This window comes from Epinephelus fuscoguttatus, linkage group LG3, assembly GCF_011397635.1.
Source record: "Epinephelus fuscoguttatus linkage group LG3, E.fuscoguttatus.final_Chr_v1".
Lineage (NCBI taxonomy): Eukaryota > Metazoa > Chordata > Actinopteri > Perciformes > Serranidae > Epinephelus > Epinephelus fuscoguttatus.
Genome location: NC_064754.1, coordinates 39,798,273 through 39,814,853, shown reverse-complemented (window position 1 = coordinate 39,814,853; position 16,581 = coordinate 39,798,273). Strand labels below are relative to the sequence as shown.

Genomic DNA, 16,581 nt, shown 5'->3' with positions numbered 1-16,581 from the left:
TTGCCATCAATCATGCGTAGCGGCAGTGGCCTAGGGACTAGCTGTCAATCTGCGTGTGTGTGTGTGTGTGTGTGTGTGTGTGTGTGTGTACTTATGAAACGGGGAGTGAGTGTGTGTGTGTGTGTCTATCTGCACTCAAACGGGAAGCTCCATTAGGGGCTCTGCCACAACAATAGAAGAGTAATGGTGTGTGTGTGTGTCTGAGGTTGATGTCTGCTGTCATTTGAGTACAGGGCAGAAAACACAGGGGCTGGCAGCTTGGGGTGAGGTAACACAAAAGCCTGCAAGCATCACAGGCAAGGGGGCACCACAGCACTTCACAACTCTATATCTCCGCTGTTCTCTTGACATTTTCCATCTGATTTGATCGCTCACTCATAACTTTCTTTCCCTTTCTGCCACACTTTTATTCTACCTATCTCAATTGCTATATTTCCTCAGCACTCTCTTTCAAGTGTGCTCGCCCGTGTCTTTATATCGTTCTCTTTTGCTCACTCTTTTGCAGCATTTAGATGGAGAGAAAAAAAAGATCTTGTAATGTGATGAATTCATCACTGGCATCACTCAGGATGTTGTGAAAGATGCTGTAGGGAAGTACAGGAACATGACATAACAGCTTCATGAAACATTTATAGTGAAAAAAGGCTAGAGGTTGTACTCATGGGGACTGACATATCTTCCTGCGTTTAAGCTTAGGAAGCCTTGAGTAAATGCGCCGTGACAACTTCACGATGTCAGCTAACCTAAACGTTGCGCTCTTTGCCGAGACTGATGCCACAAGAACAAGTGCGTGACACAAAACTAAAATACGGTTACCACTTCAGTTCAGATTTTTGCTTTGTGTATGCCTACTACATGCACGTGGGTGACATTCTGACAGATGTGTTTTTATTACATGTCTTTGAGTACCAGTAGTTGTGAAATAAACATGTCACAGCCACATTTCACCACAAAAATATAAGAAATCGTTACATCCTTTCTGCTCTCTCCTGCTGCACTGGCAGTGTGCGCTCAGCATAAAGTCCTCCCACAGCATTAACTATTCTACTAAGTACTGGGCAATATGCTTGAAATCAATAGCATGATAATAAGCCTGCATATTACAATATGTATGCAAAATAGAGGGAGCAGTTATACACACATTACGTGCAGATTATGTGATGCTGAGAATAAAGGAAAAGATGGCTATGAGGGTGGCAATCAGCTTTTAACATTTTGACATGACTGAGATCCAACTGGAATTTAAAGTCTATCTAAATAAATTTGTGGTTTGCAGGTTGCACTGTATATGCATGCAATATGACATGTAACTTAGAAAATAAATAAACTCAAATATATCAAACTAACCCCCCAGTAACTTTTTTAAATTACAATTTAATTGGAATAATTAATTTTGACAAGATTTTTGCAAAACAATATCACAATTTAAGCATATCATAATGATGCAATACCATTACTAGCCTACTCCAGAGTCACATGTCACAAGTCACATGTTGTTATATTTTATTTTTGAAATGTGGTTGGCTGATTTCTAGTGCAAGGCGCCCAAAATGTGGCTACCTAGGATGCAACAGAGCAACTAAGGCCAACGCACAATGCAGCTAAATAATAAAAAGAATTTATATTAAGGATTTGAGGATTACATTGTTGATGACGGTTGTAAGAAGAAAATAGCAGCATGAAAGATGTGCAGCTTAAAAATCTGTCACATGACCAGTATAGCATCCAACTTCATCACTATCACAAAGCAAGTTATATGAAGATTTGTTTTAAGCTAATTTATTAGCTTCTTGACTGGTCAAATGTTAGCTAGTTAACTAATGCCAAGTACTTTTTTTAATTCTAACTTTTCAAACCCCACTCTCAATTGTTGTTCATTTAGGAGACATATTATTAATTGCCACAAATGTCAAGTATCAGTAAGGTTTATAAGGTGTGCTGCAAAAGTATTTGTTAATGTTGAAAATAAAAACTCAACTTTTCATGACCACTGTCAGTGGAACTGATTTAAATGTAGAAACTTGCGTAGATCATCAGAATTTCACTTAATTTGACTTGTGACTTGTCCGACCTGAACAAGAACTCGACTTGCTTGATTCTTACCACAGTAACTTTGGGCTTGCTTGAGACTTGAAGGTTAAGATTTGAGATTTGCTTGTGACTTGTACATGTGCGATTCACTCCCACCTTCTGTCTATTTTATTCTACTGGTCAGATTCCACCAGCTAAAGAAAAAAGTTGGCCTGATATCAGATAGAATTTTCAACTTGTTTCATTCCATTTCCATCTTTAGTTAACTCAGTGGAGTGGGTGGATTCAAAGGTCTGGACCCAGGCAAGAAGAAAGTGTGACACAACTTAAAGCCCCAGAACTACTAATGGAACCTGTGTGAGATTGCTTTGTCCTCTGCTGTTTACAAGGTCAAGAACAAACTTTCAGTTTCAACTTTCTATAGCTAACATGAACAAGAAGTCCTTAAAGTGCTCACAAAAATATGGCAATTTGAACTTCTACTATGACAACTGGCAGACTCCTTAGCTAGGCCCAGAACTTGGAATCCACCCACTCCACCATGATGACTGATTTGTCTTGAATTGTAACATAAAACAGCAGCTTCAAATAAAAAATGACCTATAGCATCACAGGGGGACTAAAGATTATCTCATTAGTGCCATGGGACTAATGCTATTGTCAAACTGTTGTCAAATGTTTGAGGAGTAATAATAACAACAATGGCGACTGGCATAGACAAGATAGACACTGCTATCAGTGATGCTCTAAATCAACATTTCTTGTCAATACTGCCCGACATCATACTTGTTCACTCATAAAGCCCCAGCAAAACAGTATGCTGGCATGGCTTTGCATCAGTGTAGACTTAAGATGACATTAGAGTCAGGTGGATACATTGGTCTCCAGAGATTGATTAGGGAAAATCAAATCTGCCTCACCTACTGAAACCAATCAAAGTGGGCGCAGTGTCAGAAGACAGACTGAAGATGAAAACGGAGCATAGCAACAAGCAACAAGTCTATCATATATCAGGCAAGCAAATTCAAGTTAGCCTGGCATCAGACAGCGTTCTCAACTCCATTTCCATGTTCAGCCAACTCAGTTGAATGAACAGATTCAAAGGTCTGAACCTAGGCAAGAACAAAGTGTGATACAACTGAAAGCCCCAGAACTACTAATGGACCCTGTGGTGATATTACTCCATATTCTGCTGTTTTCCAGGTCAAGGACCAACCTTTGGTTTTAACTTTCTAGCTAACATGGATGAGAAGTCCTTAAAGTGCTCACAAAAAAATGGCGATTTGAAGTTCTACTATTCCATTACGACTGCCGAACTCCTTGTGTGCATCCAGACCTTAGAATCGTCCCACTCCAAAGAGTTTACTGATTCGTCTGGCATCACAACATGATAGCTTAGTTGAAATAAAAATCAATAAATGAGCGTTGCAGGGGGACTTATGATTAGCCAGTAAGTGCCATGGGAATTAGGTCATTGTCAAGCTGTTACTGAACACTGAACCAGTGAGGAGTAACAACAACAATAGTGACCGCTATGGACAAGATAGACGCTGCTATCAAGGCTGTTCTAAATCGACATGTCTTCTCAACATCACCCAACATCTTAGTTTGTTTTATTTTGCTCTGCTCCACTCTTAAAACCTTGATAAAACAAGCATGTTAGCATGGCTATTCATCAGTGACAACGTTAGATTCAGGCGGATATGTTGGTCTCTAGTGATTGGTTTGTAAAAAATGTATCATCAAACTGAAGACGGAGACGGACTGTAACAAGCTGACAATTCCATCTGATACCAGGCAAGCAAACTCCATCTGCTGAGGAAGATTCATTTGGTATGATTGAAAGCTCTGAATCAGTTGGAAAGGTGAGACCATTCTTTCTATTTTATTCTATTCTATTCTACTCTATTATGTTTGTTTTCCTGACCTGTAGCAAGCCTGGGGGAAGGTGAGACAATGGTAGGCTGGCAGCAAACTTGTTCCTGGAGTTGTCTATCTGTCACCAAACTGGAGGGGCCACAGAGAGAATCTGTCAGTCAGCCTGGGATGCCGGCACATGATCATCTGACATGCAGACAGACGTGTGTGTGTGTGTGTGTGTGTGTGTGTGTGTGTGTGTGTGTGTGTATGACTGTGTGTGGCAATGTTTTTTCTGTGTGGGTAAGACTGCCTGTCTCTTCCTCTGCTGAGAATGCTCTTGTTGACTTCTCGCTCGGTAAACAGAGGGATCGTAAATCCACAGCACAAAAGGTAGAAGTAGAGAGGAGAGTGAAAATGAACTTCCCCTGGCAAGTTTCCCACATCGTCAGAAAAGCAGCAGACGGCAAGTGGGAGTGTGAAATGGGAGCAAAGAGAAGAGGGATTTGAATTAAGACAGACGTTTCACAGAACTGAGCCAGAGTGTCTATTATACTCGTACGGTCCACTTAATATGCAAGATGATTACTTTCTTGCAGTTTCCTTAAAAGTTACTGCCTGCACACACTCTCACACACACTATCCTGAACAGTATGAAGGGATGGATCCAGAGGGGTAACAGCAAAATGATAATCTGACTGGAGGGCACAAAGCTTTCTAGGTTGGATAGTAGCACAGACACTGAATAGGGCTGCATACTGCGATAACGCACTGCCCCTATAGCTGGAGTGCACACACACCAACGTCCACACACTCGTACTTTTCGCTCAGTTGTGCACCAGGCAACACACACAACTGCATGCAGATACACACACTCGAGCAGAAATTTACTTTTCACTTGTAACACACACACTCGTACGCACACAGAGCTCGTGGCGAGTGGCTCGCGCCTGCTGATAAGACAGAACAGAGCACTTCAAAGCAGTGATACTTGGAGATAGAAAACAACCTCAACTAATAGAGCCTCCCTCAAAATGGCTGCCGGGCACCGCCACGTTCCACAGCTAATGTTTCCACATACAGGCACATCATTGCTCTGCCCTGTTGGCTTACCAGTTGCATAATCATGTCATCCCCCTGCTTAGGTTGGAGACACCTGCAGCGAGTTTGCCAATTACATGCTTCTTTCTTAATCGGGGGGAAGTTCCCTTGTTCAAAGCAAAAAGCTAATGGTACAGGCCAGCTTTTTTTCTTGTTGTTGTTTTTCTGTTTAGTAATAGTGGGAATCATCAGCATATTCCTTTTAAAGTCCAGACCTTAGCCTTTCCTATTTCAGACATGCACTGAATTTATGTCAATTCTGTGAGGACCACTGGTATGAATATATAGTAGGCACTGAGCAAAATCCTATTACTGTGTTAGAATGAGAGCTGTAGCCTGTAGCAAGTGACCCTGCGGCTATTCGATATTTTACTCCCCATAATTTATCACCATGGCCCATCATTTGGAAATTAAGATTGTATCCACTTTGTTGCCCCCATGCACATTTTGATATATTTCATAAATGAAATCTGAATGGAGGGCACAGCTATGATGGCACGCTCTGCTCGCTGTCTTCTCTCTTTACTTCCTGTGAGGCTGTGGGTTTCCCTTCCACCCTGTTGTCCTGGCTAGGCCTGCTTAATTTGGCATCTGCTTTTTGGCAGAAGGGAAGCAGCGCGGAGGCCAAATGCACGCAGAGGGCCCGGCTGGGGCGATCCAATCGATAAGGACACACTGCAGGCAAGGAACAGGTGCAGCAGACTCTGTGAAGCAGAGTTCAGTCTCTGCTGAGATGGCTGTGTCGTAATCTATTTGGGGATGAGGGAGATGGGCAGGGAGGGAGAAGACGAACAAGGGAGAGGGCAGAAGTGAGAGCGGGAGTGTAGACTAAGGTGTGAAAGACATTATGTAGTCATGTTGCCTTGTATAATACAGATTACTGGTGATTTTTTGTGTAGTAGTTTGACTCTGACAATTTTATTGTCTCAACTAGGTGTAAGCCTGGAGGGGATCATGCATTTTGTCTTGTGTGTGAGTGTGTTTTTACATCTATCTGCAGTTAATCTGGCATACTACTGGACCAATTAGCCTAATATTTTGTGTGCACATTTATGACTGTTTGCTCAAAGACCTCTCATGGTTGCAGTGATTCACAATTGTTGAAAAAAATCTGTTTTATTGACTGTTTTATATCGTCATTGACGGCTAACTCCTCATTTGTCTTAACTGGCCAGTTGGGGCCACAGATTTTTACGAAATTGGCTCAGCTAAAAACAGTAAGCATTACAGTCTGTTTCAGGGCACGTTTTGGCCTTCATCATGGTTCAAAAACGAGACCCATAGAAAAGTTTGGTCTCATTTTGAACTGGACCATCTGCACATTAACAATACGATGCGCTCAAATGCAGGCACGATATGCGATAAAGAAGTCAATTGTTTTGGTTATCTTCGCCACCATCTTCACTGTAATGGAGCTGGGAGGGACAGTTCTACCAGGCAAAATTGGCTGCCACCTGCGCTTCTACCATAAGTAGGCTGGGTAGTTAAATAGTTTATTTTTTCTTATATGTGTTAATTGTTATTTTCCCTTTTTCTGTCATGTATCCTACAGAAAAAGTTAATACCGTTAAAAGTTCAGTTATAAATGGCATAGATCAAAGATTTGTGGCTGTGTTTCAGTTAGTTAAAGTGCATTCATCCTCATATATTGTGTTTATATTTAACATACAGTGCATTTTAGCAGGAACGCTCATCACAAAAAAACGAGGCGTTATTTTTATGCGCTTTTAGGACGCTGTGTCTGCTGGAATTACAAGATTCGTCTGGAGTGGCTGCAATCAGCCCCAGCAGTTGCTTGGAGGTCTAGCGAACATCTGCGCTCTACTGAGTGCACTTTTTTTGTTTTAGACATTCATTTTACTTTTTTTTTTTTTTTTTAACATACTCTCCCAAAATTGGGTGACTAACATTTTGAATTCAACAGTTTATACTTTGCAAACAATCATAAAACATCCCAAGAAAACCTGCCTTCATTTTCACAGAGCCAAATCATCCTAAGTGGTGAACATTAAGGTCTGTGAAGGACTTAACAAACAGACAGTATGCACACTCACACACACACACACACACACACACACACACACACACACACACCATAACTTTGTGTGACAAGCCAAAAATGTGCTGAGGGTCGCTCTAATCAGTGATCTGGTGAAAGAGGGTCCCCACTTCAACCATTAACTCTTGTTATTCCTTCCACTTTAGCTTGTTTCCAACATTTCCTGCACTGCTTCGCCACGTTGCTTGATTGCAATCTGGTGCCAAGGAAGGCAAAAAGGGAGAGGAGAGAAGAAGAGCGGGGGAGGGGAGGGAGGGTGGGTGTTGTAAATAAGTGGAGAGGGGGTAAAGACAATAGCAACTCCATGCTTGACTTCCCTAGGAAATGGAACTCTGTGATTCCATCCATTAAGGGTTCAAAGGTGAACCTTTAAATTTCCGTAAACTGACAGAGTGGCGAGAGTGGCAAATAGAGGTCATCTCTTTACAACTGTGTATTTAATCTATTAGAATAGAATGCCAGCGTTTGATTGCTCTCTAATTAAGATTGAGGATATCACTTTAGACACTTTAAATATTTGGCTGAAATCAGCAAACAGGCTAGGATAATTGAGTTTTAATTCGTGGTTACATGGATGTCACAGTGAGTTAGAGTTTTGACTTTTTTTAGAACTGCGCACACTAAAATAATGCCCGAGTAAAATGCACTCAAGTTCTTAAATCAGTGTAGACAAATGCAAAAACAAACAATTATTTTTAATGCTGTTGGGCCTCTGAATATCTCTTTCTCTTAAGAGGAAAACTAGAATGTTTGAGATATTTTTTGCTATTAAATATTGTTTAGTACATTATTTGGGTTGAAAAAAAAAGAGCTGTACAGTTAGGCCTGTCACAAGAACTGCTTTTGTTGGACAAGATGTTCTCTCAGAAATAGTTACAATAAACAATATCATTGTCATTTCATGCCACTGATATAACATTAATATAATAGCATAATGATGCATGTACACCCCTTCAAAGAGCAATGAACTTTAATTTTGAAGAATATTCAGACATTAGAACTGGAATCTGAAAAAAACCCCACAGAATTAAAAAAAAAACAATAACAGGAACACCTTAATGGGGTTAATATGTACAAGAACGTTTATATATGATTAAAATACCTTTATGGGAATAGCTTAAAATCTCTAAGTTTAAGACTCGCCCACTAAAACAAAACCAAATTATGCCATTTGCAACAACTAGACAAGCTTAGTGAAGCTGTGGGAACACTACCGTTACCTTCAAAATCCAGTGTGCTGCAGTCAGCTCCTTGGATGGGTTAGTTAGATGGCTAGTGGATTTACAAAGTGAAGGTTTAGGGTTAAGGTTAAGGTTACAGAGTGAAGGATGAAGTTGTTGGGGGGTAAAACTACAAACAACAGACTTTTTGGCTCATTTCCAGGGGTTGGCAGGCCAACTACTATCAGGACTGCACCTCTTTCACTTTCAGTAAGCTTCGCTGTGTCGTCCCTTTAGTGTTGTTTTATTTTTATTTAGACTTGCGCAAGTATGCCAGGTTGGAGAGAGACAAAAAAGGGAAAATCACTGCACCTAATTATTATCGTGGTCAGGAAAATCCAGTTGTTTATTCTGGCATCATGTTGGCTGAAATGCTGGTGACATTCTTATGTCAATAAATATTCATTTAAACACAGTGGGCAATATTGAGGTCATGTCCACATAGGTATGATAAGTCGACATGGTAATTATTGTGACAGGACAAGTGGTTGATTTTGAGAAACAGAACTGTAGCAGCAGATTTAATGCTGCATATTTATGTAAAAACATTGGTATGATCACAGAGCAAATATCTTGCTGTTTTCAGTCAAGCTGTTGTCATTAAATGCACATAACCATTTGTAAAACAGTGTGTTTTTGTCTCCTCCTAATTAACTTCTTTAACACCATGTCTATATGACAGAACAAAAATACCTGTAGGGTTGCTAGGGAAACTTACACAGTTAAATGCCTTTCTTCTAACACCAAGTTGTAAAGGTGCTAATTCTATCTTGCAGTATGTGCAATCAGATTATCTCACCTGAACTCAAGTAGATAATCACCTTAAAGTTCTAAAGTGAGACAACACTAGCAGAACATGCCCTTTTCCGTACATATTTAGGCTTGACTCTGTTTGACTCGCTGTGTCAGCCACGAGTAGCAGGGATTTGTGTCTCTATACAACACTGAAAGTGTGTCTTTTACTGATGATGTGCTCATTTGGATGGGATGGTGTTCAAAGCAATGCCTTCATTAGCCCTGTTTACTGTTATACTGTGCAGTGGTTGTAGGTAGCCAGTTACTTTTAATCATGGACCTTCAGGTTGTTGCTACAATTTTGTTTGGCGTCTACCACTTATTGCTTGGAAAACTTGTCTAGCAATAGCACCAGAGGCTGTTTAAACATGTTGCTGAATTGTCAGTGAATAATGACGAAGTCCATATGATGTCAGAGCAACCTGCTTAATGGTGGTTGGGAGCACTTTGACCTTACTCTGGAAATAGTCCAGGTCAACGCAAATCAATGCAGCATGGTTGGACTGGGAGTCGTTAGAAGAGCCAGTGGAAAACCCCTAAAAGTAAGAAGTTGGGGAAACTGAGACCGAAACGAGGAGAGAGAAAATAAGGGTAAAACAAAGATGTGCAAAAGCAGCATGTACAAGTTGAAATCTATTTAGTTATATCCCTGTTTGCCCCTCCCTTCCCGAAGATGCAGATAACATGAATAATTTTCGACTTTGTTGGGAAAACTTTCTAAAGTGTGGCAAGGCAGACTGGAGGTGATAAATTATTCAAATGTTTCATCGGAGCCATGCCGCTTGCGTAGGGCAGGCCTCTATAATATGCATGTAAGAAGACATGATGAAACAACTCCATAAACAGTACAGAGTGAGAGAGTGTTTGGGGAGTGTGGTGCGCGGGGGGAGAAAGGGGTGATGCAGAGACAAGTGACTTTGACTCTTACTCTGTGTAGGCATTCACGCACTAGGCCTCTATAATATATACATCTAAGGACACTCGATGAAATAGCTTTGTGTGATGTGGGGAAGGGTTGGGCACAGAAAAAGGAGGGCAGATTAAGAGGGAGATAAGGACAACAGAGAGAAAAACAGTGGAAAACACGGAGTAAAAGGAAGATATACGAGAAGGGGAAAGGGGAATATTGAGATTCCTGCCATTGTGAGCGCATGTGTTTGTGTGAGAGATGGGGAGAATTGGTGTTTAACAGACAAAGAAAAAACACAAACAGACATGGGAGACAATAAATGTAGAGAGGCAATCCACGTTCTTCTTGAGTACCAAGGGAGGAAAAATATGCATTTCAAAAAGATCATTTTCTGCTGCATGCTGCATCAACAGTGTGTTGGAATGGATGGGAGTAAACCTTTTATATTATCTGTTGGCCTAAGGTGAACTAAACTTTGCCTTTTTATTTCTTCCCTGTGATATTTAAATTCTTATGATTAAAGCAAACCTCATGTGATATATAATGCTGGGCTGGATGTTTACATTTTTCAATACAGGGGTCAACTCGATACTTCTTTCAATATCATATACTTTGGGGGATATAAACACTTTCTACATACATTTTATTGCTCACTTAAAAAAACAAGCCAAACTCCTCAGACACAGAAGTGTTTAATGTTGGCTTATCATAAGCACAAACACCAGAACAAAGGTTACGATATTGTAACCCTAGTTGTGTTAGCATGGGCGTATCTCTCTACTGGTGCAAATTAGTGTGTCCTAGAATGGAGAAGGCATGCCCCACCCTACTGTCTGTCTGACTGTCTAAGGCTCATTGCCTTCATTTGTTAGGTTGGTTAGGTTTAGGCAAGAAGACTGAGATTGGTTAGCGTAAGAATATCAGGGTAAGCCAGTCAGAGGTGGAGTAAGGCAGTGTAGGGCAAGACGTGCCTATGCTAATGTAGGAAATGTGAATTTGCCTACTAGGGTACAGTGGGTGGACCTCGATGAATGAACGCTGTGTCACAACATAACATCAAATCGGCCACACAAAACCAGTAGCTTCATGATTACATTCAAGACATCCTCTCTGTTCAGCCCGCGAATGTATGCCATGTATCTACCATGGCAACCAGTGTCATCAGGCCCTCCAGCAATAACAGTGTTTGTTTGACATCTCATTATTATTCTATGTGCTATAAGTGTTTAAACCCAGCAAGACTTGTCTGGGTAGATTAATTGCATATTAGAAATGTAGCATTGTAGGCTAAACAGTATGTGCGTTTACATGGAGCCATGTATTCCTTTTGCATTCGGGTTGGAAGCCCTACCTGAATAGAAATGCTGCTTGTAAACACCTCAACCCGAATGAAAACAGCCAACCCAAAAGAAAATCTAATCGGGTGCACAGGGGTGGAATATTCCTTTTCAGAACCCGAATGGAAGAATTTTTCTGTCTTGCCATTCCGTTGTTTCTGCGCATGCTTGTTTCCTTGCCCTTCTGGTGTGATGACATAGCGCGCATAGCAACGGGCTGAGATAGAGGAGTCGGACTCGTTGCACTCACTGATTTCCATACTCCAAAGCACAGTCTTCTGTCTCCCTTCTTTGACCTTCTGCCTCCCTTCTCCTGCTCAACAGATGAAGCATTAGCAGAACAAGGTTGTTGTCGTACTGCTGCTTTAAGAATATAAGCAAAACAAGCCCGAAAAAGGCACTAAGAATGGCGTCGTCAAGCATCTTGTTATCCGGAGCGAGGACTACAGTGCTTTCTTCCGGTAAACGTAAACACGTAACATCCGCCCCGCCCCCTATTCAATCAGAAACCTTGCCCCAAACCTTGCACAGACCTGAATAAAGGCGATTAAACGGATCTCCCATGTAAACCCTCATTCGGAATTAATATTTCTCATGTAAACTACCTGGAAAAACTTTAATTATGAACGATTTCATTCAGATTTATTTCATTCTGAATGAGAAGCCATCATGTAACCGCAGCCAATGACATACATGCTACAATGACTTACATCACCAACAGCTTAGCTTTTAAGTTAGTTTTTCTTAGTTTCTTTGTTGAAATACTGTCATATATGGTATACCCTGTGAAATGTCAGGAAAGTATGCAGGTATAAAAAAAAAAAAAAGTACCCCCCAAGCTCTAATCCAAACAGTGCAAATGCTTTAGAATGACCTCTTCCAAAGTGTCCAGTGAGCTTCCTTTGTTAGCCAGTTGGACAGACAAAACAGTAATTGGTGCTTTCTGCGTTGTACCTTCTCAGTCCTCAGTGGCCTTCTCTTACTCCACGGCCCATTTCCTGTCTCATTTTATATCTTTTAAGAAGTCCATATGAGCTGAAACAAAAACAGGGCGAGTATTACGCTACATCAGTAATAGGAGGAAATCCTCAGAATGGCCCCTTTCCTTGGCCTGTTTCCTGAACCGAGTATGAGAAAAGAAAAAAAAAAGCAGCAGGGCTGGAACACAGAAAAGTTTACCTTACAGTGTATGCTTAATATATTTATAGTGATCTAAACTGAAAATCACCTTTCATAGACATGTCCATAAGGAATGAAGAGCAAAATTTAGGGTCTGCATACAACAACAAAATCAAACTTGAATGAATCGACTTGTCGCCTCATTTTCTGAAGAATGAGAAAATCATGCAGTTAAGGTAGTTAATTTATTCCTTGTCTTCATTGAGTGAGGGAGCAGAGCAAGGAGGGGAGTAAAGGAGCGGGGCGGCATTGATTGTATGTATTTATCTCCCGCTGGTCAGCAGTCTGGCTTGTTGCTGTGCACTGGAGGTCATTCTCCACATTGAATCCCCATTGATCTCCTCTTTAGAGCCTCCTGAGACACCCAGAGCTCCATTATGAGAGTGATCACACTCTCAAGCGTGCTCCAATAAACACACATGCACACTCATGAATAGAGGAACACAAACTCATACCAAAAGTACATTAGCACATTAGCACACAAGCATGCACATTATGCATGCGTAAACACACACACATTTTTACAGCAAGGTCTCGCTTCCCACACACACACTGATCGGTAGAAACCAAGTTTAACACTGCCTCTCTCTATAATTCCTTGTACTGCGCCTCCTAACTGCGTGTAAGAGCATGCATTAATTCAGACATCATTTAATAAGACACGCAGCCAGACTGCCTTGACCACTCCATAGAAAGGTGCTGAAAGGCAATTACGCTGGGCAAATAGCCCTTCAGGCTCCAGGGGCCTAAGCCCTTCCATCCAGAGGAGGGAAGGAGGGGAGGAGGGACTCTAACCTCACACCAGAGTTGAAAGAGAGTCACCCTGGGTTACACACTTTTCCTCTAGATGGACAAAGCGATGCTCGTTAAAACACGCATTGGTGCTTGATCAAAATGAATTAACCTTCAAGCTGGATTCATGACCCCTCTGACCCAAGCTGGGAATGGGTCAGGCACTATACAGCTTAGATAAACAGACATATCCATCACTGTCATAAGTTTTCACCCCTTTAACCTTCATTTGTACTGATTTTCTGATTCACATGTTGCAGTCCCAGTGTAAAGGAGCGGTTCACCAGAGGCCTGAACTATGAAGCAGGATTTTGGGTTAGTGAGGTAACCTCAGGGTTAACCCTGGGTCTTAAGTACTGTGAGGCTGATTGAACTGTGAAAGATGTGATCACAGAACTTTACAGATGTATGGTTGAGATCACAATGAAGACCGAGTTCAAAGACGGGTGTGGTCCAAGCAAGGTTGCCAGAAGTAGAGGGGTAGGAAATAGGAAGAGGGCTATTGCTCCTTCACGTAACGTCCCTGGCCCTCATTTGTTTGAAGTCACAGATTACTGTATCGCAGCTGGAGTGATTCCATCCCAAGATGGTCTCTAGGAAATAGAGCTTCCAGCAAACCGAGATATTGTTCACAACACTAAACACATAATGATGTGTTCAGTTGCATTTTGTTTTGTGAAGTTAATTTTATTCCTGGATTGATAGCTGAAAGCGTGGCTGATTGTGCACTCTGATTTCATCACTGCAGCTCAGAACCTCACCTGTGTGATGAGAACTGGAAATAAAAAGATTGTGTTTTTATTAGAAAAACATCCACACACTGTTAATTGGCTCCCTTGATTATAAATGCAACATTACGGTCAGATAGACTCATCAGTCATTAACTACTTTTCCACTCTTCAGCAGCAGAAACAGTCTGGAATTACTTTGAAGTGTTTTTATGTGACATCTTCAGAGAGGTTTCTTCATCATCCAACTAAATAGCACTCAGTCTATACTGAAGTGATATTTAATACCTACATGTATTTTAAGCCTTGGCCTACTTTTTATATTGGAAATGATTTCTAGTATTTCTACATCTTACTCTGTTGTAAGATTACAGGCTGTTTACATTTCACTCCAATGAATATGACTTCTTGCTTTCCCTAAAGCAGAATACCCCTGCAGGTAATTAGTGTTATTGTTTCATCTTAATAACACTGTCCCTTTCACATTAGCATGCTCGTGGCTAGATGGGAAAACCCAGAGATGACTGAGCCAGTTGCTAACCAATTTTGTGATAACCGTTAACCAGATGGCCAGTCAGTGTCAGGATTAGCGAAGAGAGTAACGTAAAGACATCCTGCTTCATAGTGCATGCCCCTCGACTATTTGTATTACCTTACTTACCCCTAATTGTAAATAATGAAGATGATGCTTTGTGGTGCTCATAGGATTTAAAAGTGTTGCTTTAAACAGCAATAATTGATTCATTTGATCATTTGGTGGCAGAACAAGCTGTAAGTACAAAACTGACACAATATCACCTTACTTAACCTTACTTATTTACATTATCACCCACCCCTTACGGAATTATTTGGCTTTTAACAGCTAAACGCTCCACTCTGTTCACCAGCTAGTTGATAATCTTGCCATGCTGCCTGTGCAGCACCAAAAAGCAGACAATTTATCAAAGCTTTTTGTTAAAAACAGCTGGCTGCTATCATTGATGCTGCGCTTGTGTTGTTCTAGTGGTAATATGTATGCGACTAAATTTGCAGATTTGGGTCTCTGTGAATGGTAACAGCCAGAAATAAACCTTTGACAGCAGCCTCTTTTGAATGGGTCAACGATAAAACAAAAAAACTTCAAACACAGGTTGAAGTGTCTTCAGATTGTCATCATAAGAGGATGTCCTGTATGAAAGCAGTATCAGTTCCCCTTCCCTCCAGACACTCCTGGCTCCATTGTCGAGGAATGCATCGCATTTGTTAAGCAGCTGAGGAATCTAAAGAGATGGCTGGCAAATGGTACAGTAAAAGGCAAGAGGCATTTACAATATGTAAGGCTCAGCATAGCACTATTAGAGATATTCCCCTAAAGGTTTAGATCAAGGTATTCTTCATGTTGTGTAATATTGTGTGAATTATTCTTTGGCTGACTAGTGCAGAAACATGTCCACAAAAATAGCAACTCTACAGACATTTACAGTTTAAATGACACTTGTATATGCAGGACCAGCTCTAAAACTATTCAAGTTTCTTTGTTTTAGTTGTGAAAACATGCTGATAGCATGGGTGGGGTGGTGGGGGAACAGTCATAATTGAGAACCGTGACGGCACAGATGGCGCTTTTCTTTTTCTTCCTTTTTTAAGTCATTTTGCAGAATTAATTATTAGATGAAGATTAGTGGCTGTAAGTATTCCTTATGTCACATCAAAAAAGCAAAAGAAAAAACATTATGAATATTAAAATGAATGAATATTAAAAGCATTACAGACATGCCAAGGTATTCCATGTGAAGATTTAAAAAATCACATCACAGCCTGTTGAATAAATTTAGCGGGGAAAGTACGCAAACCTGCATCTTTTTTCTTATTAATACACATGGTGCTAATTAAGCACTAAAATTACCACCTTGTGGTTGTATGCCTCTGCAAACCAGCCAGTTGCAGTTAGAATTGATATCCATGTCTGTCCATGAAATTTTCCTGCAAAGTAGCTGCATATTCTAAAACATGAATGCTTCACACACATCTTCAACCCAGTGGCACAGAAGATCTACAGTATACAATTAGCACAGTTTCAAAATGGACACCCAATTTAACAGGGTTTCCAACACATTAATTTTTGTGGCTGCCCACCACGAAAACATCTGAGGCCATGTTTTGATTTTCTTATTTTGGAGGCGGACTGTTCATTAGGTGTGCCGTTGGAATATATATATATATATATATATATGTATATAACTAATTGTACCAAACTCTCACAGTGCAGAGTGTACTTTGATACAGACAGAGAAGCAGAACACCAGGTGCAGTGAAAGTAAAACTTAACTTTTACTCAAAAACAGCTGGTTCTCTCTCTGATCGGATCGACTGATCAATTATCCACCCCATGACTCAAAACTCCACAAACTGCCACTGAGGGGGGAAAAAAAGTTCTGCCTGTGCCGTGTTCACAGACCTGCAAAAACCTTTCAAATTTATAGAGGGGACTCAGACAAAAACAGAAAAATAAGGAACGTTTGGAACGCCACCCACCCCCCAAGATGTTCGCTACTGCCACACATAGATTCTAATTCTGTGGGAAACAGTGATT

At 40.8% G+C, this 16,581-nt stretch overlaps 1 protein-coding gene across 14 annotated transcripts in view; it reads right to left on the bottom strand.

Annotated features, from left to right (window-relative positions):
• adgrl3.1 (adhesion G protein-coupled receptor L3.1) overlaps window positions 1-16,581 on the bottom strand; it is a 170,363-nt gene that overhangs the window by 69,275 nt on the left and 84,507 nt on the right. The gene's annotated exons all lie outside the window — the stretch shown is intronic.